The 18,411-nt window shown below is 35.5% G+C and overlaps 1 protein-coding gene across 1 annotated transcript in view; it reads right to left on the minus strand.

Annotated features, from left to right (window-relative positions):
* Window positions 1–14,611, minus strand: part of SPSB4 (splA/ryanodine receptor domain and SOCS box containing 4) — a 191,212-nt gene extending 176,601 nt beyond the window's left edge. Inside the window, exon 1 of the mRNA XM_087933194.1 lies at window positions 14,363–14,611. The gene's annotated coding sequence lies outside the window, so the exon portion shown is untranslated. The remainder of the gene's footprint in view (window positions 1–14,362) is intronic.
* Window positions 14,612–18,411: the final 3,800 nt, after the last annotated feature.

Below are 18,411 nucleotides of genomic sequence, written 5' to 3' on the forward strand. Positions count from 1 at the left end.
AGAACAATCTTCTAGAAAACCAGAAAATGCCACATTGTAGACAATCTTGCACAATATGTTTAATAGTTTTCCTCTCAGTACCACAATTGCAACAAGGAGAATCTGTCTATCCTCACTGATGTAGGACAGAGGCACTTCTTAGGTATCACACTTAATTCTGTTTACTTTCAACCAGACAAAGCAAGGCAGGTCAAAACCAGGTGCTTTAGTTGATCCCTAATGGTCAAGCCACAAGAAGTACCTTGGATCATTCCTTTCTCCAGGCATTCTCAGGATTAACTAGCTATATATTGAGTGAATTGCTGTTTTCCAAGCTGGCCTATGAGGTTTCATTCTTATGACAGGCTGCATATTGTTTTGGTGAACAGCAGCTTTGACCATAGCTGAATGAGAGCTTGTTTTTTTTCTAATGTGGGATGATATGATAATGCTAGTACTGGTAACTGGTGCACAGAGTAGGATGCAATGTACCAGAGATGATACACATTGTCTGGCAGTGTTGGACACTGAACACTTGGGTGTTGCTGCACTTAATTCAGCTGTAGAACAAACCAAAGCCAAGGTTTCTAGCAGTAAAGTAAAATAAAGGTGGCTAAGTTCCAGGCATAATGATGTCACACAACCACATTACTAAATTGTTTCTTTTGGATGGGTACTATATTGCTGTACATAAAGTGCTCAACATGTAGATTTTTAATCATCTTTCATAAGATGTTTATGAACTTTGGTTGGCAGGGAGTTAATTCCAATACATTCTGCTGACTGAAAGCAAACTATGTGCCTCCAGGTACTGGCATCCTGTATTCCCTTCTGGCCTTTATTGGGATGAATGAATTTGGATCCATTGCCTGAATGCATTATAAATTTGGAGAAGAAAATAGATTCTCCAGCAAGAGAATTATTTTCAGTTCGTTCCCTCTTTCCCAATTTCAAACCAGGGAAATGGCAAAGATCTAGAAATCAAGGGATTGGTCTTGCTTATAAAAAATCAATACATTTAAGTCTACAATTAATTTATAATTATTGATACTACTTGCTGAAAGTTTAAATTTTAGCCTGCTCTTGGATGTTATTAAAAACAATTAACACCCTAAGTTTTAAAGCTGATACAAATGTAATATTGGCAAAATATGGTGGATGCTATTGTAAAATGGAGAATTTGCCTCTTCACCAAATGGTTGCCAATAGGGGAAAGAGAGCACACATTTCCAGTTACAAATCAGTGACTTACCAGAATCTAACCTGCTACTCTCTCTAACCCTCTTCTCAGAAGGCACTTTGCAATATTCCAGTTTACTCTTGTCCTTTTGTCTAAATAGATGAGCCTAAGCAATGAACTGGAACTCTCCAACATTTTTTAACAAAAATGTACGTAATCCATTTGGATCCAGAGGCATTCTTGGAATAAAAGAAGATATTAGAAGCTGGTGATTTGTTTATAGAATATCATGTGTAATTAATTTAAATTAAATTATTTTTTGAAAAGTATTAGAAAGCTTGGCAGGTCTCAAAGGCCTATCACATTTAAATCAAACATCAGGCATAGTGAGGCTCTAGCTCCATTTGTTCATGTTTTACTGCAACTGTCCATTACAAATGTTCTATCAAAAATTTTCTCGTCAATATTGCTAGATGAGGTATTACAAGAAAGGGATATTTTAAATGGCTAGATGAGGGAGATGGTACCAAATATCCATGAACTTTATTTCAGTAGTATTTGCTAGCAAGCTGAGAGGCTATCTTGCAAATGCCCTTCACATTCAATTGAAATAATCTTCCTTTTATTAAAGATTCAAGAAATTGTTAGGCTCCCCCACCCCTTCTCTTACAAACACAGATCACATTTAAAGAAAGAAGAATACATTTCTTCTTTACAAGCCTTATTGTTAAAAAAATATAACCTAATCAACTCAAAGAAAAGGATATTATTCTAAATCTATTTTTTAACCTTTTATCAATTGGTAAGAGATTATTACAGATGAATGCAACACACTTTGTGATGCTCTATTTAAAAAATTTCTTCTTCAATTATTTGGAGAACAAAAAGAAGGTTGAAATCCTCTTTATACTTACATCCAGCCCTATATTATTGACCAGCCCTATTTTATGCACCGTATTGTCTTGGTGAACAGGGACAGCCTTGTTGTTCAGCATCTTAATCCAGCTGCATATCCTCCCTTAGCAAGGAAATAGAGAATTGTGTAATTGATGCATCTTACACTCTTATTCTTATATAATGATATCACTCCAAGTAATATAATGTCATACTGACACTAAAAAAAATATAACAACAGCCCTTCTGATCATCTTACATTTATATTTTATTTTTCAGAGTAGCCAACCAAGTATCTCTATTTGCAAAAAAAAAGACACGGAGACTTAACCTTTGCTTCTACTTTTCCCTGCAAGTGATATTTGGAAGAATACTACAATATCTCAGAGAAGATACTGAATCTTCAAAGTATATAGTCCTTGATAGGCCCATAATTCATTGATTTGTCCAATCCCATTTAAAGCTATTATCATCTTGTGACAATCAGTTTTTCAATTTAATTAATTGATAAACGCTTACTGTTAAATGCCCTTCCAAGCAGCTTCTTTGGATGGTCTTTGGCCATATTATTTTGAAAAGGCAAATTCTTTTTATCTACTTTCTCCATCATATACATAGTTTTACACCCTTTTATCATGTCTTTCTTTACTGTCCTTTATCCGAAACTAAGGAAATCCTCAAAGTCTATTTGTTTCTCACAGAATATGCATTCAAAAACACATCAATAATTTTGATGCCCTCTTCTTTATTTTATAGCTCTATCTTATCATTTTACAAATATGCCTCTAAGAACCATACACTGTTTTCAAATGAAGGCATACGACAGATTGTATAAAAGCATCATAATGTTGGCGATTTCATATTCAATATCCCTTTTCTAATACACACTGACATGGACTGTTTTATTTTCATAATTCCACATGCTGATACATCCACTGAACTGGATACAATGACCTCAAGATCTTTTTCCTAATTAGAGAACTCAAACTTCATCAACGCGTATGTTAAGGACTTTTGCCCCAATTTACTCTTTACACTTAATAAAACTGAATTGTTCTTATACTTGGTTGATAGTTTAATTAGTTTAAAATTCTTATTAATACAAGTTTTCTGTTACTACAAGAAAGACTTCTTGACTTTCATTGTTTCATGGACATAGTTAAAAAAACTATCATTGTGACTCCCTAGATTGAAGTACTCCCTTCTTACATTGTGGAATTCATGCTAGTTGCCAAAGGTCAAATACTGCAGTTTCAAATACAGTAACCTCCATGATAAGTGATTTGGTCCTCTTTCAGTGCCTTTTTCACTAGTCTGGTCATTTTTCCTCGATATCAAGAGTGTCCTCTTCAGTCTGGCCTTTTTATTCTGAGTTAGTGATTCAGCTGTTCCATAAGATTTATTTTTTTAAATGTCTATCATCTTTTTTTATTGTTAACCACTCTGAATGGTCTATGGCCAGAAAGGCCAGACATAAATAGTATGAATAAATAAATATCCAAAGCTTTATAACTTTCCTTTTATCAAATGGCAGAGGATACAATAGCTACAATATAAATCCAGGAAATAAGAATCACATATTACATTTTCTATTTCCTTTTGAGAAAATTCTAGCTTCAACAGCAGAGATGGGGGTATAAATTAGCAAATACCTATTATTTGTTTAAAATAATAATTATTATTAATTTATACCATAAAAACATGATATCTTTTTTTTTTTTTTTTTTTTTTTTTTTTTTTTTTTTTGGGGAAAAAAAATTGGAGATAATTTTTTTTGGAAAAAATTTTTTTTATAATTTTTAAAAAATTCCATTTTTTTATTAATAAAAAGGGGGTAAACTCAATTGTGTCATGTGACGTATCATGATGTATCACAATGTTTTATGTCTTTGTGGAACCCGGGTGAGTGTGGCCTATGTGTGACACATCCACCCCACAGGCTGCCAGTTTCACATCCCTATAAAGATCACACAATATAGCAGAACAGATCTTTGGGTTACTTGAGGCCAATGCTTAATGTAAATGGCATTTGTTGCATTATGTAACATGTTTGCACATTTGTTACATTATCTGTAACATGTTTTCACTGTGCATTTCTTTCATAGCTTTTGGAATACACAATATAACCTGAGTGGGAAGGATGTTTCATTTTGAATACTATAAAGCTAAAACTGCTAAAGCTGTTTTAGCGTTATAGTATTCAAAATGAAACATCCTATAGGAGCTACAGTAACTTGTAAATGAGATCTGTCTACACAGTTGTAAGCACAACCATATTGTATGTATTAGTATTAGCGTGCTAGTATAGATTTCATATTTTAATGTATTTTATATTCTAAGTCCAGTTTTATGATTATTATTATGCTTGTGGTTTGTAACACCTTTAAAACAGCTATGATATCTCAGTATTATCTGAATATGCATTTTTTAATCTGTAGGAAACTGCTAAATTAAATTAAAATGGAGCTATTTGAACCTGTATATTGAACCCATGTTTGATTTACATGATTGAACAGATGAAATAAAAGAACTCTGGTGGACATTTTCACCCATAAAGAAGCCCAACTGCTAAGTTCAGGCCACCATAACTATATATGTATATCTATACAAACATTAACTTGCATACCAATCCTACTTTTGTACATTTTGAGAAGTTTTATTTCTCTGTATTTGAACAAGTTCTTTGGTTGCACAAATTCCAGCTTCTGTGTTCAAGATTATAAGGAGGCACAGTTCAGGTAAAACCAGGGATGGGATTCTACCAGTTCACGGCTATTCGCTAGAACTGGTTCTAAGCAGTTCAGAGAACCAGTTGTTAGAAGAAATTACGGGCCTAATCCTGTTATGAAGGCAGGAAGGAAACATTCTGGTGTTGCTTGCAGAAACTGCTTCTCCGTTAACCCTTATTACATTCTTCGCAGGACTAGACTTCCTGTCTCGGGAACTTCTCTGGAGTTTTTTCCCCTTCTTTGCTGGTACTTTGCTTGTGTGGAGTGACCATTCAAAGTTACAATGGCACTGAAAAAAGTGACTTATAACCCTTTTTCACACTTACGACTGTTGCAGCATTCCCACAGTCATGAAAGGCCATGTGAGGAGATGCGTGCCTCGATGTGAGCGATGTTGAGTTGGCCACACCCAGACAGTAACATGACCACCAAGCCATGTCCACCCAGTCACATGACCACCAAGCTACACCCACTAAGCCACGCCCACAGAATTGGTTGTTAAAAAATTTGAATCCCACCCCTGGGTAAAACCCTATTGGATTCGGAGTGGACAACTCACCATTGCTTATTTGCCCTAGTCATCTCACCCTGGCTGACTTGCCTGGCCAACTCACCTGTCACTTATGCCACCTCAACTTATCACACCAACTTGCCATAGGAAAATTCAACTGAAGAGAGGGACAAGTGAATTGCAGTGGACCTTGTCGTGCTTTAGGTTTGAACCTTTTCAAGTTAGAAGTCCTCATGGTTGAGGTAAGCTGCAATTCTACTTGCTCCTCTCTTGAATTGACTGTGGTGAGTTGTAATTACTCTAGATTTTGTAATATGCAATAATTATAGGATCTACATTTGTTTGGAAATGAGATCTTTCTACACAGTTGTAAGTACAACCACACTGTATATATTTGACAGAAATAATAAGCTTACAAACTTTTCCTACAGGCAGCTACAATGAACACACATTTTATAATAGTTTAAGACCAGATCATAAAATTTAAAATGGCTAAATGCAATTTGAGACTGCAATTAAATCTCATTAAAATAAATCACCTATGTCTGTTGTTGGTCTAAACCAGGGCTGTCAAAACTCCTGGCCCATGGGCCGGATACATCACGCATTGGCTACACCTAAGCCCAGTTTGGTGAAGTGGAAAAAAGTTCCGATACATCACATGACGCTGCTGTGACGTGAGTGCCAGGGCTCCGATGGATGCCCTAATTAATTCACGAGTTGACAGTGAGTTTGATACCCTTGGTCTAAACTTACCTAGTGAGATCTAATGGCTTCAGAACAGAATTTAGTTTTTATATAAGGAAGCCTGCTGAGTCCTTCTGTTATTCCTTTTCAGCATTCTTTTACTATTCTTCCCAACTCCATAAATGCTATAATACAGTTAATTAAAGGAGAAACAGTTTTTAAAAAAGAGAACAACTTTTCTGTCTTCCAAGCCTTTACTACAAAATGAGGAAACTCAGAAGATCAGATAGACTCTTCAATTGACTAATCTTGCTTTGTTTACTCATTCCAGGGCAAGAGGTCAAATAAGAAAATCTGAAAGTCCACCTGTTTGTTTGTTTTGAAACTGCCAGTGATGTCAGTATTTTTAATTGAGAAATTCTGTTAAAGAGAGGGTAATCACATTTCCTATGCAGACCACATGCAGTGGAGAAAGCTTCCATTCAAACATCTTCCTCGCACAATAGCTTGAATTGTTGAGTGAAAACCAAGAAGGAGGGAGAGAGCAGCTGTAATCAGAAACTGACTTAGATCCAATATGCATACATATCATAACAAAAAAGGTAGAAAGAAATATGTTTGCTTAAATCAAGTAGACTCCATCAATATCTAATCCAATTCTACTTCATCCAGTTCAATAATTTCAAAAATCTACAGCCATGTCATCCACAATACTAATAGCTAAGTTGCCTTTCTACCCTTAAATAGATGAGCTTTAGTTTATTTAATATTTTGTTTCTATTATCTTACAATTAATGACAAATATTGCTTATGTTTAAGGTATCGTTGTAAAGAGTCTGCATTGTAATAAAATATGGATATTGTTTTTATCACAAGTGTAGCCAATTTAGAAATATTGTGTTTTTTATCAAGTTGTTAAATTAATTTTAAATCTGCTAGTCAAATGTGGCTTACAAGGCTACATGTATATGTCCATCTCATTATGGAATAATGTACAACTTAATATAGAAATGTAAATCATCTTTCTTTGTTGTTTTTATCAATTTTCTATAACTTCAAATTTTACTGAAGTCTTCTATCCAATTACTAGCCAGTCTGAATCTGTTTAGCTTTTTCAGGCTCAAGTAATATTAGTTGGTGATGCCATCTGTTGTTTTTTAAATATAAAAGTATTTGAATAAATTTAGCTCAATATAAACAAGCATAGTGCCTTGATTAGAATCACATAAGAATAATTGTTGGATACAAAAAATAGTAGATTAGATAGAGTTTAAACCAGAATTGTTCTTGTTGGGAATAATTAAAAGAAAATATAGTGAAAAGATTAAATATATTCTACTACATATATTGACAGCATCGAGGATAGCATTCTCACAATGTTGGAAACAAAATAACACACTGTCAGATGAATTAGTAATTCAAAAAATCTTAGATTGTTCTGAAATAGATAAACTTACATTAGACTTAAAGGATAAAGAAGAGTCAGAGTATCATGAAGTTTGGGACAATTGCTACAAATAGTTGAACAATAGAAATAAGAACAATAGAGGTAAGAAAATGGTAGACAAATGTATATGAATGTATATAAATGTATATATTTATATGAGATTGGTATATGTAATAATGTCACTTTATCACTATTGTTAAGATCAAAATTTGTAAAATGTGAAAAAGAATAATTAAAAATAAAAAATAAAAAAGAATAATAATAACCATTACAATGAGTTTGCTATGTTTGTTTGCAAGAATGTTAATTTCTGGAATGGAGAAAAATAGACAGGGAGGCAGAAAGGCATTAATATTCAAAGTATAAAGCAACACTTTTGGGTCTGGAAATCTCAATAAAATGGGACTTCTCTAGCTTCAAAATTAACCATAAATTGTTGGGAAGAAGCTAAATTGTTCTTGGTTCATCTGGGTTTGAGATTGTAATAGGTTTGAATAAGTTTTTTTTTCAGCACATAGTTCATTTTGAGAATTCCAAGAATGATGGCAGAGAGGGCTCTTCTCGTTTTCCTCATGAGTAGAAATTGTATTCTTTATAAATTATTGAAAAACTTCAGTATATATGGATGTAAAAAAAATAGGTCAATGTTGAGCCATGGTGATACTGATTCTTTTGTGTCATCCCACTTTAAAACAGTCTGCTACTACCAGAAGTAAAGAATCTGTAGAAGCTACACAACCCAGTTGCCAATCTTGTTTGGTGTTTCATTTTATACGACCTCTTTCCCTTTGTAAATGAATATCTTTTCACTTGTTGTGAGCTTTTGAAGTCTATTTCTAAATTACTGTAATTGTGGCTTAGAACTACAAAATAAAAGCTGCTGTCAAATAACAATTTAAAAAAACCAACCTTTAAGAAAGTAAAACAAAATTTTGTTAATTATATAAAGATATAAGAATAGTAATCATAGTTAAAGCTATTACTTAGCAGTAGACAAATGTAATATAATGTATTATGATATTTAAACCAAAAACCTGTATAGATGTCAAAAACATTGTTGATACCATGATGTTTTACGATGCAACAAAAGAAATTTAATAAAAATATGTTTTTAATTTTTTTTAAAAAAAACAGATATTGAAGTGGACTTGATTTTATGTGCCTTCAAGTTGGTGTCAGTTTTTAACAAAGATAGATTTTGGTTAAGATAAATAGATTTTGTAGCAGAATTATCTGTCCCCAACTTGTCCTTCACATTGCCCAATATAGTGTGCCCATTGCCTCTGTAATTGAAACCATCCATCTTCTTCCGAATCATCTTTTTCTTTCCTTCCATTCTTCCCAGCATGATAGATTTCTCCAGAACTACATCTCTGAATCTGTTCAATATATAATTTTAGTCTGGCCATTGTGCCTCAAGTGAGAACTTGAGTGGATTTGTCCTACGATCCATGTGTTTGTTTTCTTACCTACCGATGTATATTTTCATATTTTATATTATTATTGTACATTTTATGTATATTTTCAATTTTTTATATTTTAGCTATGTTTATTTTCAGGAGCCTTCGCCAAGGTCAATGTTCAAAAGCCCAATATTCTCTATAATATACTCAATTTCTATTTCCATAGATAGTGACAGAGAAAAACAGGCCAATTCTGAGCTTTGTAAGTAGCCCTGAACTCCTGCAGAGTATTTTGTCTTTGCTATTGCCACTAAAGGGATCACGTCTCTAGCATCTTTCTGTATTGTGGCTACCCAATTACAGTAGGTCTCTGCTTGCTGTAATGGAGCAGCTGTGACAATCTTCAAGTCTTTCTTGACCCTCTTGGTATTATTTACTGTCATCCTATCCAGGTATACACAGGCACACAGACACACACACACACACACACACACTGCTACCACAGCAGGACTTGTGCAAATTGAAGTGGGTTTTCAATTGCACATTATGGTTGGGAGGATTTTGATTTCAAAATATTGGCAATATTTAAATAAGTACCTGATGCAGTCAGAGTACAGGTAAACTCAATATACAAGTTTGTTTAGTGATATTCAAGGTTACAACAGCACTGAAAAATGTGACTTATGACTAATTTTCATAGTTACAATCTTGGAAACATCCCTATGACCGTATGATCAAAATTCAGATGCTTGGCAACTGGTTCATATTTATGATCTTTGCTGTGGTCATAAATATGGGTCATGTGATCACCTTTTGTGACCTTCTGACAAGCAAAGTCAATGGGGAAGCCTGATTCACTTAACAACTAGATTACTAACTTATCAACTGCAGTGATTCACTTAACAATTGTAACAAGAAAGGTTATAAAATTAACAACAGAAATTTTGGGCTCAATTGTGGTTGTAAGTCAAGGACTACCTGTAGTCTCCCAAACTGGCAGTGGGGCTTAGCTTCTCAACTTTAATATAGCTAAAGAATATTAAGTTGAGAGAGGCTTGCCTGAGGCAATTACATAACAGCCGAAAAGAGTTTGCATACCACTGATATCCAACCACTAAAAGATCTGATTACCATCACCACATATCAGTAGTAACAAAACATTAGGAAAAATTCTTTATAGGGAATAAAATATTACACAATATGTGTTATAATTGTCAGAAATACATACGAACTTATAGCTTAAGAATGTTAAATGCTAAAATATTCTGTTCATTTATGATTTGTATCCTAAACTCTAATTAAAAATCAATAAACCTATTTTTTTTCTTTTAAATGGACTCATTAAAAACTATGTAAAAAATAGGAAATAATAATAAAACACTGAACAGAGCCAAAACCTAAATGAACTTCGCTAAGATACAAATTTAGAAATCTAGGTTATGAATATTGAACATTAAAATGGTTTTACTGCGAATAAATTTAATAAGATTTCCTAACTGTTTTGCATAGTATTGCTGTGAAGGGAGCAGGGAGAGAGAGAGAGAAAAATAGGGGAGTATTGCTTAATCTTTGAGCCTGACATGTAGGGAAAGAATATTTTTCATTGCTGTTGAGATGCTCTTGCTCTACTTTCTCTTTGGAATAAATGTTTGCCTAAATCTTCCTCTTATCTTTAAAACTAGGACCCCTTAAGAGATGCTCAAGCCTGAAGGCTTTGCAGCTCTCCATCAGAAGTCCGAAAAAGAGAAGGGTTGAAATTTACAACAGCTCGGTCATTTCTCTCGTCCTCTGCAACATAAAAGGAGCTTGCTGTTTAATTGTTTTGTTACCTGCAGAAAAAAATGACTGATTGTCAGTCATTTTCAGTATATGAAGTCAGCAAAGCAATAAAAAGATATCTTCAAGCACTTTTAAGGGTAATGAAATGAATTTGAAAGTGCCTTTGCCGATAGTAATCTGGTATATTCCATTCAAAGCAACTGGATTTACAGTTACACACATACCTCCCTGAACTTTCTAAAATCCATAATAGGTAGAGTCTAATGTTACAAAGAACCACAGAAAATAATGACTTTATCTAAACCTGAATGCAGAACTAGTTTGATTTTAGCTTGTCCGAACTAGTGCAACCTAGAACAAATACCATTCCCATATTTATACATCGCAAGAAGTTTCCATTTGTTCAAAACTGCAAGCACACATTTTTTAGAAGAAAAAAGAAGAATTACAGAACAAATCTCTTCTCAAAATTCCATAACATCACCAGCCATTTATGTTAATCCTGAGATAATCCTGAAGTGAGCCTATGATTTAGGTATATGTTATCAATGGATATATTTAACAAAGATGTATGAACATAAACATGAACAAAGGAAGTAAATATAGACAAAAGGGGACAGTAAGACCCTATATTTAGGATAGTACTATCACTTCACATTAAAAAGAAAAAAAATAGTGGTCATATTTGAAATTTTAATAATCTATATTAAAGGGAAGTAGGTTTATAAAGGACCAAACAAAATGATATAAAGAGTGTGCAAAGTTACTAATGCAATCTCCTGCAATAGTAAACCAACATCAGCTAATTTGGACATTCACAGCCAATAAGATATCTAATGTTTTTATTCTAAATTGTTATTTGAATAATGAAGAATAATGTCTTTAGTAAAGAGGTGTTCCATCTCCCAAAATGATACTTCTAAAGTTAGCTTCTAAACCAATTTGCTTTTGTAAAGAAAGTTACATTAAAATAAATAAAATTAAGAATTGTTTATTATAAATGATCATTTAATGAAAGTTATATTTTGCTGGCTCTGATAATTGGTAACTCAGTGTTGAAAAATTGATCTATGCAGTCCAATTAACTTGGTAAAGGAAATATGACCTATATACAACATCCTAAGATAGTCTTTTGTGTTTAACTTCTGGTACAAACCCAAACTACCTGGTTAGTTTATTATTAATTCACAAACTAGACTGAGTATATATTGTGAATGAGGCCATTATATTTTGACCCTATAGTTAAAAACAGAGGTAACAACCACAGACTACAAATGACTGCCTCACCAGGATTCTCAAATTCAACATAAATACTTCATGAGGACTAGTTCATTAGCCTAAGCCTCTTCCTATATTAAGTCTTTACTCACAAGAGTAGAGACAAGAGACCTGCTGTTGGTAACCAGAGGGCTCTATCAGTGGTAATAGTAGGAGGATAAAAAATGTGGGTTGAGGCACCTTCATCCAGGACTAGAAACCTACTCTGTCTGGAACAGTTACTGTATTCTGTATTGAATGTGGTGGATGCCACAACATTGAGTTTTTCAGCAAAAGGCTGGGGCATGGTCTGTTCAGTTACAGCTCTAGGAATAACACATGGCTACAATTAAGCTACTGGCCTAATCTATACAGTCTTTCTCTGACAAAGGAATGAGTGAGCTGTTTTTTTTTATTGTTGTGGCCATCAAGCAAGTTGCCCATCCTCTTCTTTCTATACTTGACTCTGCCAATCCATTCATCTTGCTTGCTGCACTCAGTAAAAAAAGGACAGGAAGGAAGACTGCTAACTTTTGGGCCAGCTGAAACATACAAGCTTACTTATTCTTTGATATATTGTTCAGTTAGAACATTGCCTGAAATGCCATTGAATTGTGTTTCTGAATTCTACTTGAAGGTCTGATCTGCAGTGTGGAGACTAGAACTGAGATCTTTTCAGTGATGTCACCCCATATATAGATCTCTCCTAGGAAACGTGGTCTTAGTGCTAAGCCTTGAAAGTCATAGTTGCTCACCCAGGTGTTAATAGCTCAACTCAATAGAACACCTATTATTAAAGGATTGTTGCCCCTGTAACTTAAACATTACATGCTTGCATTTATTATGCTATTTATTGTAGATTATTTTTCCCTTTGTTTTTCCTCTGACTTTGCTGGAAGGAACAGTGAAAAGTAGCATACATATCAAATAAACAACACCACAGTCTTTTGCATGCATGCCAAGACTTACACACTGAAATAAACCTGTACAGATTTTAATCTGGGGAAGAATACACATTGATTATATCATTGGTACATCGTGAACATACTTGTTGCATAAATTAGCCAACCCAAGGATAAACACACTGCCAAGTGTGCACACACCGCCATGTTTTATAGCCAGTGATTAACTGAATAAACAATAATTTGCTAAATGATCACAATGAAGCCAGAATCTTGTTTAATGCAAAATGTGATGAAATATTGAATGTACAGCTATAGGAGGAAGAAAATAAAAATGCCTGCATCAGTTGAAAGGTTTAATCATCAACTGACTGCAAGTTTGGTCAGTATTCTGAAAAGCTTCCACACAGGAAAAGAGTAGAAAATGTGTGCCTTCATTTCTGCCTGTGGCCATAATATGATGCTGGGGGAACTGTTCCGACATTCATTATCCTCAGCTTTTAAGTCAGCCTGTCTCAGAAATGCCTGCAATTATGTGACTTAGCAGATCCACTGGAAAACTTTTTCCTCCGCACGCTCTCCGCGTCTAGCCGGAGATCACGACCATCAAAAGAAATTCAGAGAAGCAGCAGAAAGAGAAACTTCAAGGCAACCATTTATAAAAGTACAAATATAGAGGGGGAAAAGAGCATCGTGCATTCCCGGAAGATCAATCAGTGTATTTATTAAGACATGAACTCTTATAATTTGGGAGGAAACAAAATCCCATTGAACAATGATGGATTTCACTCCAGTATTGCACTTTTAATGGGGGGTAAGGGGTTGTGGAGGATTTTTTTTTTCTCTGCATAAGCACAAAATTGTAGCTTTTAGTCCCTCGAAGATTTTTGACATCTAAAGTGAAAGAAAAAAACAAAACCCTGGGACTGATGCTGGGAGACTGTTTTTCAAGACAAACAGCAACCCCCAAACTACCTTTCCGAGCGTCACCTTGATCCTTTCAGCAGAGATGAGAATGAATCTGGCCACGACCATTTCTAAACTTGGAGGACCCGCAAAGGTAAATAAGGAATTCCTCCCTCCAATAATAATAATAATAATAATAATAATAATAATAATAATAATAATAATAATAATAATAATAATAATAGTAATAGTAATAATAATAATAATAATCCTTTGCATTCCACCACTCTGCATCCAGACACAAGCCAGGAGACTGCCGACCACCGCTGCCTCCAAACTTTCAAGGACAACAGCGAGACCGCCCTTCAACCTTTCCCTGCCTCGGGCTCCTTCTTTCCCGGCGGGTCTGATTTCTGGCTTTGCTCAACCCCGGAGCCCCCAGCTGACGAAGAAGAAAAAGAAGAAGGGAGTGGCTGCCTTCACACACGCTCACTCCTCTCACACGCGTTCATTTCCCGAGAAAAACTGCAGGGCCGTTAGCAGCTGAGCTGATCAGAGTAGGAGCCTTCTTATACAGCCGCACGCAAACCGGCGGTAAAAAAAAAAAAAAGATTCCAGTCAAGGGCGGGAGAGGACAAGCCAAAGAGAGAGAGAGAGAGAGAGAGAGAGAGAGAGAAAAGTCACTCACCGGGCGATCGTGCACCGGTGCCTGCGGGCGCAGCGTGCTCGTGGCCAACCTCACATCAGGAGCTTCCCTGCCGAACTTCATCTGCCGCCCTTACGGCTGCCGTAAGTCTTTTCCCTCGCGCGTCCTTATCTGCCCTGGATCTTGAAGTCAGATCCGAAAGCGTCCGAGGTGGAGGTGAAAGAAAATACGGGACTTAAAAACCGCTGCCTTCGCCCCTCCGCCCTGCCGTCATCGCCACCCACCAGTCACGGTAGAACGGAGAGCTGCGGATGGTCCGCACATATCGCTCCCACCGGGTCCTAGCGCCGGCAGCCTCCACTGGGAAGAGTCCGTGAGGGGCAACAGAGAGGCTTGCATTTGAATGGATTGGTAGTGCATCGAGAGAGCTAGCTCGGAAAAATTGGGGGAGTGGTGCAATAGAGTAGAGGAACTAAAACTGGCCCGCCTCACTTGGATTTTATCTTGGAAACAGCTGCTCGGGTTTTTCAAGAATGAGCACATCTTTGATCGACTTTTGTCTTTCCTGGCTGACTAAATAGGCTGGCGAGTTCCATGCTTAAGGGAGGTGGGGAATGGCATTGTATGATTTACTGAAAAGATTATACCTCAACACAAAATATCCTTTTAGTTATAGTCCTGTTACAAAGTGCCTTTCGGAACACTTAGAGGATTTTTTGATATAGGTATATTTGCTTGATATAGGTCATTGATTTGTGTGCTGTTTGGCTTTTTTTCTTATTTAACATCTACACGAAACTATTGGGGATGTCACCCAGATCTTTCCAGTTCCCTCGGGTATGTTTTATTTATTTATTTTTGTCAATTGTTTACAAGATAATAGATATAAGTAAAAACATAGTTATCAATACATGGATACGTATAAAAAAAATAAAAGAAATAAAAGAAACAATAGGACAGGGACGGTAGGCACGTTGGTATGTTGAGTAAGTCCTAGCTCTATTGCTTTGTATCTTTCAGATACAAGGGAACAATTAGCATCTTAAACATGGCCTAATTTCAGAAGGCTGAAAAGTGGAAAACAAGATGAAATTAAATGGTTGGTCAGGAAAAAAGGCTGGGGTCTGAAACTGAGGTGGATTTCCTTCAGGAGGCTTCAATGTCTCAGTAAAAATGCTCCTTGAACCTCCTCCTGGTGGTCACTGGATTTGCAAGGGTCAGCTGAGTTGAAGAGCACGTTCACACAATTACAGCTAGTGCACCAATTGCGAATTGTACTTTAGCCAACCAGACTAAAAAAAAAGAGCCCTTAAAAATTCAGTTGAGGCACAGTGGGTCAGCCAGATTGCTGACCTATCAAAAGTGAAGGACCCCGTTGTTCCTGTACTGAAATATCTTGGCCACCAATTGCCTGCTAGACATCCTTTAAGATGAGTTTTTATAGCTCTAAGTAACTTGTTGGCATTCATATATCAGTTGCTGGCTTTTTTTTTTCATGTCTTGCTCAGATTAAAGTTAGGGTTTAATAAAGCTTTAAAAGTATTTCTACCAGCTGATTGCCAGAACATTTGCATATAGTGGGTGGGTGTTGCAAGAAGATCAGATTAATGAAAGCAACATCACAGGATGGTAAAGAAGTCCCACCTCTTTCCTGGATGCATCACATCACACATGTCTCAAGAGAGTGAAACTTGCAGAAATATTCCATGACATTGCTTTTGTCATTGTGATACTGTAGGCACATACATGCCAATCCTCTAGGCACATACATGCCAATACCCCAAGCCAAATCATTTTTTAATAGTTATAAAGCTGAATGGGCTTTCCTGTTCCTAATCCTTTTCACACACTCACTCTCTGAATCCCTTCCACGCCTATCACAGATTCAGATTTAGAAATCAAAACAATTCTTTCATAGAGGATATTGAAAGGTTAAATGTCTGACGTCTTCCCCTGGAATATCTCACAACCCAGGCTACATCAAGAATAACTATGAAGATAAAATGTTGGTGGAATCTGAAAAAGTCCACTATGAAATGTAGACGAAAAGGAGAGGGAAATGTAATAAACTATAAAAATAGCATGTATGGTATGCACTAATATAAATTAATAATAAACCTGGGACTGTGAAGGTCGGATTTCACATTGTCTGCTTAGGAAACCTGAGAAAGCTGCATTGTGACGGAACAACTCATTCACCATCTGTTCCATACCAATCACAGTACGGAATTTACTTGCATGTTAATGGCTATTTCTACACTATTGGTAGCATGAGGAGCTGTACGTTCTTACTATATTGTGACTAATTGTCATAGAGAAGTACAAGTAGTCCTCGACTTACAACCATTCATTTAGTGACCGTTCAAAGTTACAACAGCAAAAGTTACAAAAGCGACTTATGACCATTTTTCACAGTTACAACTTTTGTAGCATTCCCATGGTCATGTGATCAAACTCAAATCAGATGCTTGGCAATTGGTTCATATTTATGACGGTTGCTGTATGCCAAAGGTGATGTGATCCCCTTTTGCGACCTGACAAGCAAAGCCAATCAGATAACCAGATTCATCTCTCTTCCTCAGCTGGCCATTACTCCCTTTCCTGAAGGCGGTTGCAGCAGTGGTCAGAAATGGCCACCACAAAGGAGAACTCGACCGGAAAAGAATGTGCAGGAGGAAGATAAGAAGTGAAAGTTTTGGCTGACTAAATTGTAAAAGCAACAACTAAGGTACCCTGGAATTTAAACTTACAAAAAATAACATCGCTCCCAAAGAAGAGTCGGAAGCAGCGAAGGAAAGTGAAAAGAGAAAGGTTTGGCTTTTTTTTCCTTCTCTCTCCTTTCCTATACTGACAACTAAGAGACTTAAATAAGAAATTGGAAAAATCCGCTTTGACATCAATAGGCAGTTAAGCTGAAAATAAAACAAAATGCCAAAGGGATAATAAAGATTTCTGGACATTAAAAATTTTCATAAGCAGGAAGGGAGAGAAAAAAAATAAGGGCAGGATCTGGAAGAGGGAGGAGACTGCCTGGAATTAAAAAGAATCTACGGTAAAACTTCAACAAGACTTCTAAAAGATACATTTTAACTGAAACTTTGCAACTAAATAGTAACCCCAGGAAGAGAAAGTGAAAAAAAAGAGCAAAAAAGAAACAGCTTGCGTGTATTTGAATTATTTGGTGATCTTTGGATTCTTGGTTATTATATTTGAATGACTAAAATCAATCGGGTGGTTGTTTAAAAATTTATACAATGACACCACTTCTGGATGAATTGAAAATGGAACTTAAAAAGTACAAAGAAGATGCACAAGAAGGGAAGGGTTCTTTTGGCTTCATCTTTCAATTCTTAGAAATGGAAATTTGGAACTATGAGAAAAAAACAAGAAATGACTGCAAAACAAGAAGACTGGGACAAAGAAGAAGCCATCTTTAATAAACAAGCAATTTTATGTGGGGAAGAAAAAGGAAAGGGGGAAAAGAGAATGGAGAATTTAAGTCTTAAAAAAACAACCAAAGAAAAGAAAAATAATTCAAAAAATAAGTATAATACTGGAAAGCAACAGAAAAGGGGACTATAGAAGAGAGAAATAGAGGTAGAGAGACAAGTGGGTAAAAAGGGGAAAGAGAAGAGAGAGAAGAAGGAAAGGAAAAGAAGTTACAAAGGACCGGAGCAAGATATAGAGAAACAGGACCTATTTAGAGATAATGGGTGAAAATCTAACTGAAAAAGGGATTCTGTAAAGGTACATAAGATTGTATTGTTATATTAGTAATAGAAATAACTTTAGAAAATTGGAAACAATGTATGATTAAAATGAGGGATAAAATAGTATAATTTAGTGAAATGTTTGTGAATAAAATAAGTGAAATAAAATAAATGAGAAAATTGAATTAGGAAGGAACGGGAACATTTTAGTTAATGTTTTACAAAATATAAGTGAAGAGGGGGGGAATTAACTATGGAAAGCTATAATTGTTCCCATAGAAATATGATATTTAATTGAAAAGTAATGTTAAAGATGGTAAGATTTCAATGCATATTAATATTAATGATAGAATTGAATTGGAATGGAATGTTGTTTTAATT

This window comes from Pseudonaja textilis, chromosome 4 (genome assembly GCF_049901715.1).
Source record: "Pseudonaja textilis isolate UNSWEBS1 chromosome 4, rPseTex1.2, whole genome shotgun sequence".
NCBI lineage: Eukaryota > Metazoa > Chordata > Lepidosauria > Squamata > Elapidae > Pseudonaja > Pseudonaja textilis.